Source organism: Galleria mellonella, unplaced genomic scaffold (assembly GCF_026898425.1).
Source record: "Galleria mellonella isolate WM207_F2 unplaced genomic scaffold, CSIRO_AGI_GalMel_v1 utg35, whole genome shotgun sequence".
Taxonomy (NCBI): domain Eukaryota; kingdom Metazoa; phylum Arthropoda; class Insecta; order Lepidoptera; family Pyralidae; genus Galleria; species Galleria mellonella.
This window is the reverse complement of record NW_026442082.1, coordinates 3,896,722-3,909,719: the sequence shown is the minus strand read 5'-3', so window position 1 is coordinate 3,909,719 and position 12,998 is coordinate 3,896,722. Positions and strand designations below refer to the sequence as shown.

Genomic DNA, 12,998 nt, shown 5'->3' with positions numbered 1-12,998 from the left:
CATTTGGAGAGGATGGATGAAAGAAGAATTACGAAAGAGATTTATTGAGCGAGAATGAATGGAGATGTCGGTAGGGGCCGCCCTAGACGGACATATGTCGACCAAATAGACGACGTGCTGAAGAAGGGCCAAATTAAAAGTACCCGTAACCGGCGAGCGTGTATGGAAAGATTGATGAATGTGGAAGAAGCGAAAGAGGTTGGTTTGAATCGAAGCATTTGGCGTTCCATTGTTTCTGCCTACCCTAGTGGGAGACAGGCGTGACAGATATGTATGTATGTTGTTAGCAATAAACCATTCATAGACTATAACTTTATTGATTTTTACTTCTAAGTCCTATATATCCATGGCAGAGATTATGGTATCATCGACATAGATTACTAAATGAACATAATTTGCAGCGTTTTGAATATAATTAATATATCTCGACGTTTTAATAGGCTATATCTACCGTAGTCACCTTTAGACACGTAGTCTACTTTAGGTAAATTACCATAGTTTACCTAAATGATCGCATTAATTCCCGTCTCTTATGGATTTTGCATTTTAAAATTATTGGAAAACAATATTGTAGAGTATTATTTTTAAAACCTATGCCCACATATTATGTATATATATATATATATATTTGAAAGATACAATATTAATACATACATATAAATATAAACCTACATAAATAAAAATATATATACATATCTATATACACATACACACACATATACACATATATACACACGTACATACATATATACATATATTAAATATAACATATAAATATCAAATACAAGAGAACACAATGATGACAGTATTCTAATATTTTTTTTATATTTAAACAAAATTGGAAAGAAAGAATGATTTTAATCTTTTTTTTGAAGGAACTGCTAGAATATTTAGAATCTTATGAACTATGTTTGTAGTTTCCAAGAATTGTTTGGACCTCATACGGCGCTTTGCGTCACAGCGTCTAGAGTTTCTGAACTAGGTGGATAGCTAAATTTTTACCATGATATCTTTCATGCGTTGTTATTCCTTAGGACCACTTTACCATTTTCTAACAGTTAGCTGTCAGCTTGTTTGTCATTCTAAGATGCATAAAAACTGTCACACCAATTAACGCATCGATCGTTCACCATCATAATTGATGGTGAACCAAGATGATTTGCAGTGGCGAGGGGAAGGGACTGTCAATATTATTATATCATTTAGGTGAACTATGGTAATTTACTAGAATTATCTCGACGAACTTAATGATCGAGGGATAGGCAGCAGCGTCTCTCTTAAAACATCGCCAAAGCCTAACTGCGGTTGGCAACCCGCCTACTAAGCGTTGCAACTACTGGAAAAGCTCCCCTTATGGGGAATCCCTATGTTCAGCAGTGGACAGTTACAGCTGATACAATAATAAAATAATTTAAATTCACTAAGTTAGTTTCAAATCTGGAAATTTACAAATAAGCGAAATGTAATGAATTTTCGCCGTAACGAAGCGCCCCGTAATGAGAGTAGTATTGCAAGTCCCCGAAGATCATCTGTCGCGTATAATTAATGAACTCTAAAATGCGGAAATATAAGAAAAGTTATGTTAGTATACCAGTTTTTTTTTTTACCTGACTCTAAAAGAAAAGAGAATAATGTTTTTCAAGTTTAAGTATAAATTTAACAAAACGTTATAAAAGTATTTAAGACTGGGCTTAGTACCCACTCCAGTACGCAAAAGCTTTCAACTAAGACGTATCTAATAATACTCTCTCTCTGGGGGAAAGGAGATTAGTTTTGGATAACATAACGTAAAGTAGTGGGTAACAGCCTCATTACTTACAATACAACCCAACAGGCCGACCTCCACGCGGAAATCATTTGATTAATTCTTGAATTCATCAATATCATCCCTCACGGTGCCCTGCCAGTGTATACTGATAGCGCAGGCGGAGTTCACCATTCCATTATCACCCATCAAAAAAACTTTCTCTCTCTCTTTTCATTTAGGAGTTTCCTCTTGTCGGGACAACTAGTTCATATATTCTCTGCCAGCCAGTTTATTCCAGTCCATATCTTTGACCTCCTTTTGCGACATGACACCTAATGTTGGGGGAAAGAGATTGTTAGCGATGAAATTTAACAGGCCCATTGCTAGTAATATCAGGTCGGCCTCCACGTGGTTCCCCCCTGGAAACCATCATGAATAATTGTTGTTGAATTCGTCACGATGGGCTAACTGACCTGCTTTATCCTCTCACATATCATCTCGCACTGATGCCCCGCCAATGTATACCGATAGCGTAGGTGGGGTTACCATTCTATTATCACCCATTAAAAAAAGACACCTAGCGTTTCCTTTATCTGTCCCAAGTAGTTATTTCTCGGTCTTTCCCTACGTCTTTTGCTTCTAATATTACATTTCTCCTTTATTAAGCGACCAATACGCTAATGTGTATGTCACACAAGCATCTTAAGAATCTTAACTGTCCACTAGTTTTAATTTAACATATAATCATTCTTTTAAACGATTTTTGTTGTGTTCTTTATTACACTTGAACAAAAGATACAGCGATTAGTCTAACAACTTGTTAGCAAGGGTGGGTTTATCTCTAAAAGAGATCTCTTCCAGCCAACCCAATTTAGAGAGAAAACAGCATTTAGAGAGAACATAATTAATTATGATAATTAATGATTATAATAAACAACAGATTATCAAATCGCAAGCTTTCTTTTTTTCTTTCTACAGTCTATTGGGTTCATTTCCGAGGTGGCCATATTTAATTCTGTCGTGACTGAAGTTTTTTTTTGTTATTTTTGCACGAATGTAAAAAGGAGATTATCAATTTGTTTGCATTTTTTTTTTCTTTTTCCATTTACTTAGATTTATTCCCGTATTGCTCCGTATTTATTTTTGTCATGGGCGAAGTTTTTTTTTTAAGTGATTTTATAACGGACAAGCTAATTCGCTTTCATTTTTCGTTTTCCGATCAAATTAGGTTTATTTCTATGTTAACCATATTTATTTTTGACAGGATTAAATTTACCTTTTCATTTGGTGGAAGTCTTAAATTACTCACTCCAGAATACCGTTAAAACAACTGTTTTTTTACTTTTGTTTTGGTTTGAATAGTTGGATAAAGCAGTGAAATTATAAGGTACGCATGAGAGAGCAACATAGAAATCACAAAGTACCATATGCTTTGCAGTATATTCTGTAATTTCCATGTTATTATTTATATCTATGGGTTATATAAAGAAGTAATGATATGATATAATAGTACCACATTCCATCAGGTAAGTTGTCAGCGTCTTTGCTATTGTACTCGTATGTTGTTTAAAAAATCATTTGATCAATATTTAAACAATATTTATTTACAATCAATGGCCCGATGAACTTTGTATTACCTACAATGCGTAGCGATTCCAATACAAAATTACCTATTCTATTTTTTTTATTTTTTGCTAAACTTATGGAGGTTTTGCAACTTTCTCTGTTCTTTTAAACTACCTCCGTATTATAACGAACAAAATAAGAAAAAAAAAATATTCAAATTGGTCAAACGGTTTTTAGGTTTTATTGAGACTACTAGACTGTTGTTGAGACTAGTCTGTATCACCAGAGGGAGACTTTGTACAAAAGTCGATTGCTTGGGTACCTCTGTCCCATTCGTATTGCAACCATGAAGCAGCTGTGTTTGCATAACTGTGTTTCGGTTTGAAGGGTGGGATATGGCGTGAATTTACTGGGTACAGAGGAATAATACCTGAGTCCTCAGGAATGGCAACGCATGGGGGGTATTATGGGCGAAACAGTATACTCTGTTATGTCCATGATACTGCTCATGTCTATAGGCGACGGTTACCACTTTCCATCAGGTGGGCCGTCAGCTTGTTTGCCATTCTAAGTTGTATAAAAAAAAGACTAACGAACAGTAATTGATTTTTATGAGTAACATATATTTTATATATTCTGTGTGATCTACACATAGAAAAGATCACCCCTTTCTTTCCCGTGGGTGTCATAAGAGGCGACTAAGGGAGGGCGAGGGATGGACATGGTTGATAATCATATCAGCCTTTAACTGTCTACTATCATCACAAAATATCATCATCAGATGATGATGACATTTTTAATATTTACTGAACCAACAAACAAAGTTACAAAAATAAATGATACACGAAATAAATAATGAGACACATGAGGCGATCTTAGGTCTAAGCAATCTCTTCCAAACAACGTTTCTATAGAGGATATTAAGAAAAAGACATTATAGCTTACTTTCATACTATTTTCCCCCTTTATTGCTAGTCCTGCTAAAACATCACATGTTCAAGAGACACGATCTTCACCGCAAAGAGTGCACTTAAATTGTAAACGATCCGCTTCAAGCAACTGAAAAAGACTGTGCTAACAGAGTATCGATTGCATTGAACGTTCTATATTTACGTGTAAATATTATCTAAGTTGCTTGTCGCATTAAGCGCCATCTATATTAAAGATTTTTAGTCAAAATGTTAAAGAAAGGAGGATTTTGTGTAAGATTTGAAATAGCAAACAGTCTTCCTGACTCATCTGTTACCTCTATTAAATTATTTATATCTAGCCGTATCCCATGGCTTCGCCCACGTAAATTAAACACATAAAGTACTAAATTTAATTCAAAACCGTTCAATAGTTTTTGTGTAAAAACATCCATCAATCCTTACAAAAATTCGCCTTTATAATATCAATTAATAGGATATATTTTTATTTGTTTATTATTTAATTATTCAAACATAGATATACGATCAACGCGGCAAAAAATCATTAATACACACAGAATAATCAAAAGTACTCGTAATTGAAGATCCGTACATGCAAAGATATCACGAAACATACAAAAAATGTCGTCTAATTGAAAACCTACTTCTATATATTTTTTTATACCACAAAGCAAGCATACAGCCCGTCAGTTTGTAAACGGTCATTGTAGCCTATGGACGCCTGCAACACTAGGACACGTGCGCCAACCCTGAAGAAACCTTAATATACGAGTACACTTTTTGAAGCACATCATACTGTAATATAGTCCATACTAAATTACTTTAACGTAATTAAATATGGCAGCCATAACCTTTGATAACATTTAAATTTACCTATGTATGTATTCAAAAGCAAACTAATCAGTTTAATCTCCATAGATTAATGGTGTCGATATACCATTGAAGAAGAAAACAATCGTACTTGGTCTTACATTATTGACCAAGGTAAATCGTAACGGATTTCCGATAAACAGCCCATTTCCGAAAGGAATCCGCCAATAAAACTTGTGTTTTTATTACGTGAAATAGTCTTCAGGCTGTTTTTCTATAAAATTATTGGTTTCTATTTGAATACATAAAGTCTTTAGGAAATTTCCTTAACAGTTACTGTCTAACTTTACTAAATTTGAAAACTAAAATAAGGAATGAAATTATAAAATACGGAGGCATATGTCTTTGTCCGGGGAGGAAAGAATTATTCGTAATAGGATACTATTATACCAAAGGGAGACTTTGTACAATAATCGTTTGCTTGGGTACCTCTTTCCCATTCGTATTTCTACCATAAAGTAGTTGTGTTTGCATGGCTGTTTCGATTTGAAGGATAAGGATATGGCAGTGAATTTACAGGGTACAGAGGAATAACACCCGAGTCCTCTGGAATGGCAACGTATGGGGAGTATCATTGGCGAAACCCACAGGAAAATAAGGGGTAAACTATTATATGCCAGGACCAAACGGCACACTCCTTCTCATATATTATATTTAAAATACCGTTTTCAACACACTTTAAAAAAGAGGTGATTCTCAATTCGGTTGTATTTTTTTTATGTTATTGCCCCATAACTCCGTTTATAAGCCGGAATTGAATTGTTTTTTTGTCTTAAAGAATATACGAGTATTTTCAGATTGATTCCACAGAAATTTAGATTAACAGTTTTGATTTAAATCCGAATAACTGATTTCACCACGATTAAAGGTCGTCGCTTTTTTTTTTTTTTTTTTTGTAGAACAAAATCAGAAATTATTTTTCTCAGAAAAGGTTAACAACTCTAGTTCTGCTACTAGCATTGTATTCGTTACGCCCACACGTTCTTCGCAAATTATAAAGTACAATCCACACTGAAAACTTAGCTAAATTAATCTAATTTCTTTTGTTATGATACTTGGCAGTGAATTTACAGGGTACAGAGGAATAACACCTGAATCCTCAGGAATGGCCACGCATGCAGGGTATCATGGGCGAAACAGTATACTCTGTTATGTTTATGATACTGCTCATGTCTATAGGCGACGGTTACCACTTTCCATCAGATGGTCCGTTAGATTGTTTGCCATTCTAAGTTGCATAAAAAAAAATTACTTTGTAGTTAAACTAACCAAAATAAGTCAACTATACTTAGCCGTGTAGATCCCGGCATAGAATAGACCACCCCTTCCTTTTCCGTGGATATCTTAAGAGACGACTAAGGAAGCCTATAGTTGAGGTATGGGCAGCAGCATCCCTCTTTAAACATCACTAAAAGCCAAACAGCGATTGCCAACGCGCCTACCAAGCGTGACAGCTACTGGCAAAACCCCCCTTATGGGGGAAGCTATATTCAGCAGTGGCCAGTTAATGGCTGATACAACATGAACTAGGTAACCCAACAACATTAGCTAAACTAACCATATCCTTAACTAAGAGTTAAGTTCTTTACGCAGAAATAAATGAAGACATTCGTAACTCTCTAATATCCCGTTTTATATTTGGTTTATCCTTACTTTTTAGAGTAAATTTATATAATTTAGCTCACATATTGCGTAAACATAGCTAATTCATCATTATGTGAGCTACTCAGGTCGCGGTTCTCCCTGGAACTGTTTTCATTCTCTAAACTAATATCCCGTTCGCTTATTTTCACTAATCAATAAAAAAAAATTCGCTTAGCTCTCAGTGTGAATTGCGTTTATGTATTTTATAGTCCTTAAAGGCCACAGAAGCAACACTGACGACGGCAAACGCAAAGATATAAAGCCTTATCAATATTGTTTGTGCATAATGAACGAAAAAAAAACGCATTACGGTACTCTTAATATGCAAGTTATCTTTACGAATAAAGGAAATGAACTAAACGCTATGCAGCGATAGTGTTCCACCGTACTTTTTTTATTTTTAGAGTTCCGTACCTCCAAAGGAAGAAATGGAACCCTTATAAGATCACTTCGTTGTCAGTCCTTCCGTCTGTCGAGACCTTTTTTCTTAGGAACGCTTGGAGGTACAAGTTGAAATTACTATCTTATGCTCAGGTCTGCAATCTCTTAAAGCAGTGAGAAAATCAAACTTCTAAATCGACGTAATCAAAATATTCGGTCGTTTATGTTCAGTCGTCGTTCATGGTAGGTCGTTCATGTTTGTAAGGGATCAAAACCTATAGGGTACTTCCCGTTGACTAATAATCATGAAATTTGGCAAAAAGCAATGTCATATAGTACAAATGAAGGAAAAAATACGAAAGCTGTAAAGTTTTAGTTATTTCACAAAAAAAATTAAACTTGATAATTTTGTACAGAAAACTCTTGTTGCGCGAGTCCGACTCGCACTTGACTGGCTTTTTTTAATGTATGAAAATGGAATGATAACCCCGCCTACGCTATCGGTATACGCTGGCGCGGCACCAGTGAGAGATGATAAGTGACAGATGAGGATTAAGGCAGCTCAGTCGGCAGATTGTAAAGTATTTGACAAGACCTAACAACAATAGTTTCCAGGGAAACCGCGTAGAGGTCCTAATAGATTATACTGCTAAAAATGGAGCTGTAAAAATCTACTACTAACAATCCCTTTCCGCCTGTACCACCGTACTGTACTGATACCGGTCATATTGTGTTCATATTTGGCTTTAAAAAATATAAATGCAAGTTTACAGAGATGACGAGATAGAAGGATGTTTGACACTCTTTTAAGCAAAAACTACTAAACAGATTTTAATAAAATTTACTACACGGGTAAGTTATATCCTAACTTAGTACATGGGATACATTATATACTGACTTACGTGAAGAAAATCACGAGATAAACCTAGTTTAAACGTATCAATATTCAATTCAGTATATCCATATAGACTTTGTACAATATCTCTCTCTAGTGTCTACTCCACTAAATAAGTTTACACTTATATTAATCCTTATAAGCACTGTGCATCTATTATTAATCTCGAAGCAACAATAATAACAACAAGCACTCTTTGAAATCAACTTCCAGCAGCAGTATTTCCGAACCGATACGACAGCATAACCTTCAAGAAAAAAGCATATTCCTTTTTTAAAAACTGGCAGCACACCTGCCTAACCTCTGGTTTTGCGGGTGATCATGCGTCAATTAATTATTTATTAACATTTATTTGCAAGAAATATGGTAAATACACGGTATATGTAATATACGGTAGCGGTAGTCGCTTACCATCAGGTAAGCCGCATGCTCGTTTGCCCTCTGTGTTATAAAAAAAAAGCTCTCATAATAAAATTGTTGCATGTCTGTCAGTTGAGTTAATTGGACCCCTGGGGCTGTCTCGAGACTCTTTTCCTGTTTTACATTACCGTGACCACTACATAATGGGAATATCCAGCACAAAGAGCTCTGTAACAGTACGGAATAGCTACAACTATAGCTAGCAGGTTATGTATCTTTGACTGTGAGAAAGATTATTTGCATTATACAATATAGGAAATAAGCAAGACAATTAATGAATATAACGATACAGTAGCAGTCCATAAAAAAGAGTCGACACCTCTGTCGCTCCCCTCTCGCGGGCTTGGAGTGCCATCAGCACTCGCCCCTGCATTCGCGTCCGGTGAAGCTGTAAAGGCCACACACGGCCAACAGCAAACACATTCAGAAAAAAAAAAAAAAACGATACAGTTGTATAAGTACAGTAAGGCGGCCTTATTGCTAAGAGCAATCTTTGTCCCCTGTCTACGTGACTATGTTTACTGGTGCCTTAACATCTTAACAAATCACTATGAAATTTGGTATACAGGTAAAATTTAAGATGGAAAAGGACATAGGATACTTTTATCTTAGATAATGAACATATCTCAGTCACAAGTCAGTAAGTAAAAGCTACTTAATTAATAAAATTTCAAATTTTGCTACTCAAATAAAAAAATGTTTAAAGAAAACGCACAACTGCAAAGAACTTTTTTAGCATCTTCCAAAAACAGGCATTAATTAATATTCTTAGAATTTGCTCTGCAAATGAAAACAGTAGATATCACCAGAGTAAACCCATTTAATTTAATAAACATTTATTTTAAAAAAAAAGCTTCAGAAAGAGACGGGGTAAAATACATACAAAAATACAGGAGAATTCAGAATCTACTGTTATTGAAAATCGCTTAGAAAAACTTCAAACAAGTGTATGCATACCAATATAATATAAATGCACTAGATACTATGTTTGTATTGCAAGAGCGATGATTAATAATGCATTTATGTAGAATGTAGAACAAGCTAATATCTGTTAACCTTCGTTCAGAGATAGCTACGGTACGATAAGTTTACGAGCTGCGAACACAATGAGCACTTCGATTAAAAAGCTGCTTGAATTCAGCAGCTATTCTAACAATATGATGTTCCCGTGCACGTAAAAAAACGAATAAAGAACTATTATTACTATCCTTTATATATTATTATTATCTTTATTATAATTCTAGTGATGAAATTTCGCTCGCAATATGTTTGTATTAGGTCCTGTCAAATCGATCTCTACGTGCCCCCCCACCCCCTCCTTGACACTATCGTGCTAAATTCCAGGTGTATCTATCACGATGGGCTAATCGACCTACCTTTTCTTCCTCACCTATCATCCCTTACTGAGGTCCCGCTAGCGAGAATCCCTTAAAAACAACCCTATCTCTGTAATACGAATACTAACCAGTTAGATTTAGCTCCGCAAAAAAGCAACATTCCATTAGCTCGATCTTCAAGCTGTTTTTACTGAAAACCATAATACTTAATTCCTGATTAAATCAACACGATAACCCAAAGTGACCTGACTTGAACTTCACCTATTATCGCCAATACAAAACCTCTTTACAGTTTTACAACATATATTTCACATGAAATGAAAAAAAAATATATAAAAAGATGAAACTAAACATGGTATAATTCCTACATCTATTGTCCCTCACTGATACCTTTTTTTTTTGTCGAAGGGAAATGCTTTATGCAGACCCACATACCTCGGGGGAAATATCTGGGTACTGCCGGACTCTTACCAGCTAAAACCCCCCCGGTGTTCCCCGTCTGCCTATTGCCGGAGCCGCGAGAAACCCGCTTGAAGTCGTCCGTAACTTCGACGGCGACGGCCTGCTCCTAAGCAAGCCTCCTTTCGTTGCTAGGGCAGGAAGATGTTAAACTCGCCCTACATCAGAAGAGGGCGCGCGGGAACACACGCGCGCCGCTCTCAGGGCCTAGTTGGTGATAGGTAGACAGCCGCCCCCGCGACTGTCGCCCCTGGCCCTGGCGAAGTGAGAGTCAGTGGGACGGTATTGGAACCCCGTCTCCTTCTCCGTCTTACCCTTCTTCGGCGTATCAGTGCAGCACAATGGTCGATTTCACGATCCTTCTCACTGAACTACCCTACCGCCAAAAAAAAGATGAGTTTCACACAAAATCAAGCATTAAACAGATTTGAACAGTCAAATTACTAGACCTACAAAATTCCAAAATCCATTGACACCTCCGAAAACATTGAAGATAAAACCAATTTGTCTGAACGTTGAAACGTTTGGAGAAATAGTATGGCAATAATTCACAACTAGAGCAAACTCATCGGAAAGGGCGGCTATGTGACATGTAGTTCTGACTTGCTACAACAAATATTTACGAGAATGGAGAACTATAAACAAAAATGATACGATGTCTAGTCACGATTGTGGACCGTCGAAGTGGAAATATAAAGCGTAAAACAGTTTAATAAGATGGTACCTACATTGCTAACCTCTCTGACCCTTCCAGCTTCTAACTGTTTTTTAAATAATATACTGCCTACATAACTATTTGATGTAGCTTTTTATAGGTGAAAGAATTTTTTTAATCGGTAAACTATTAAGTTTATCCATTAAATACAAAAATCTTATATTTTCTACATATAAGAGTAGCAGTATCTGGAAGAGAAGCTGGAAAATTTTAATTAGTAATGAAAAGTTCCTGTACGCGCGGGGAACCAATATTAGGTTCCTAATGAACGTACTGCGGTCTGGTTCAGAATATCAAAGACGCACGTTAAGAGGGACGAGGGCTGACCTTTAGCTGTGACGTCATAAGCTACATCCACCGGTACCATACCTCTGTCTCTGCTGCCAGCAATCCTTGCGTCCAGAGCCTTGCAGCGCTTCTTCTCGGCTAAAGGTTGTCTCCGTCTTTAGATTAGCGGATGTGGACTGTATCAGCGGTATATAACGGTTTATCCAGCATGGATAGGTTAAGAAAATAAAAAGCGACCAGCTACGATAGAGCGACTTCTCAAACGCGGTCACGAAGGGCGGTTTCCACCCAGCGTGGGCGGATATCAGCGGGAATACGACACAACCGTCCGACGAAGTTGCGTCATAGACAGTTACGGTAACACTGGTGCATGCAATGAAAGAATAATGGGAGCGGGTAAATTAATTATAAATTGACGGCGTCAACAATTCCTTAAGGTTAAAGAAAAGACGCAATTTATAAAAGTGTATTGAATTCAGAAGAAAAATATGTTGGCAAACTTGCTACGACACGACAAACTTTTTGTTTTTACAACACAGGGGGCAAACGAGCATGCGACTCACCTGATGGTAAGTGACCACCGCCGTCCATGATCACCCGCAACACCAGAGGCATCGCGGGTGTGCTGCCGGCCTTTTAAAAAGGAATATGCTCTTTTCACTTATGAATATTATAATAAAAGGTAAGATAGAAAGAAATGGGGGAGAGAGAGAGAGACCAAAGCATAATTGCATGAAACAGATTAAGGAAAAAGTAGATGTCGTATCGTATCAAGATGTGATAGTCACGGAGTTGTTGTAAGTGGCAAAAGCACCATTGATAAGAATGCTAAATAGGATTGAATGAATCCCCCCCTTATGTGGTGAATAAATGATGGCTTACACAAATAAATTATCATGTAAAGAAAATAAACAAAACTTGTTTACAGTTTATCTGTATGGAACACGAGGTTTGCGATTCCGACTCGAACCTAATCGATTTTATAACTAACTAACTGCTCTTTTTTGTCTGTTTTTTTTTTTATTTTTATTAAATACTACTAGTTTTTACCTACGACATAGATAATATAACACTGTACTAGCCCACGATTTCGTTTGCATTTATCGGGATATATTGAAAAAATGATATTTCCCCTTCTCCATCCCATATAGTACATGTTTGCCAAATTTTATCGTGATTGATTAATCCGTAAACTTTCAAAGATAACAAACAAATACACAAACTCATTTCGTATTTATAATATTAATAAAGCTTAATATATAAAAAAACTAAATCCTATACTGTGTATCGTAATTACCTATTTAGTGGTAACAGTAAACTAATGGCTGACTCTTAGAACTTACAAGAACTTAAAAGTTAATAGAAAAGTTAAATAAAAAAGTTAGATAAATTAATTGCGTATTTCCTATGGGCGCCGATAAAGCACGTCCATAGCTCACGAGCAATGTATCCATACATAATGTAGGAAATTTCGGGACAAATAATTTAGGATTTGTTCCACAAAAAACGCATCTACTTGAATAATAACAAAAACATGTTATGTTGATTTAAAAAAAAACTACTGAACCGATTTTGATAAAATTTCGATGAGACTAATCTGATGGTACACTCATATCCTTTCAGATTGAGATAAAAAAAAGAATGTATCAGATCAGTTTATAAATAAAGGAGTTATAAGGTAGCAAACATAATACAAAAAAATTTTTCGAATCTACTCCTATTTTGGAATTAGTTGAAAAATAGAAAA

At 36.0% G+C, this 12,998-nt stretch overlaps 1 protein-coding gene across 3 annotated transcripts in view; it reads right to left on the bottom strand.

Annotated features, from left to right (window-relative positions):
* The window catches only part of LOC113522160 (growth hormone secretagogue receptor type 1-like), a 113,606-nt gene that overhangs the window by 89,847 nt on the left and 10,761 nt on the right, over positions 1-12,998 (bottom strand). The window contains exon 1 of one of the 3 annotated variants that reach the window (XM_052896880.1): positions 11,815-12,351. The exons of the other annotated variants lie outside the window; for them this stretch is intronic. The gene's annotated coding sequence lies outside the window, so the exon portion shown is untranslated. Of the gene's footprint in view, positions 1-11,814; positions 12,352-12,998 lie in introns of those variants that run through there. 3 annotated transcript variants of the gene reach the window in all.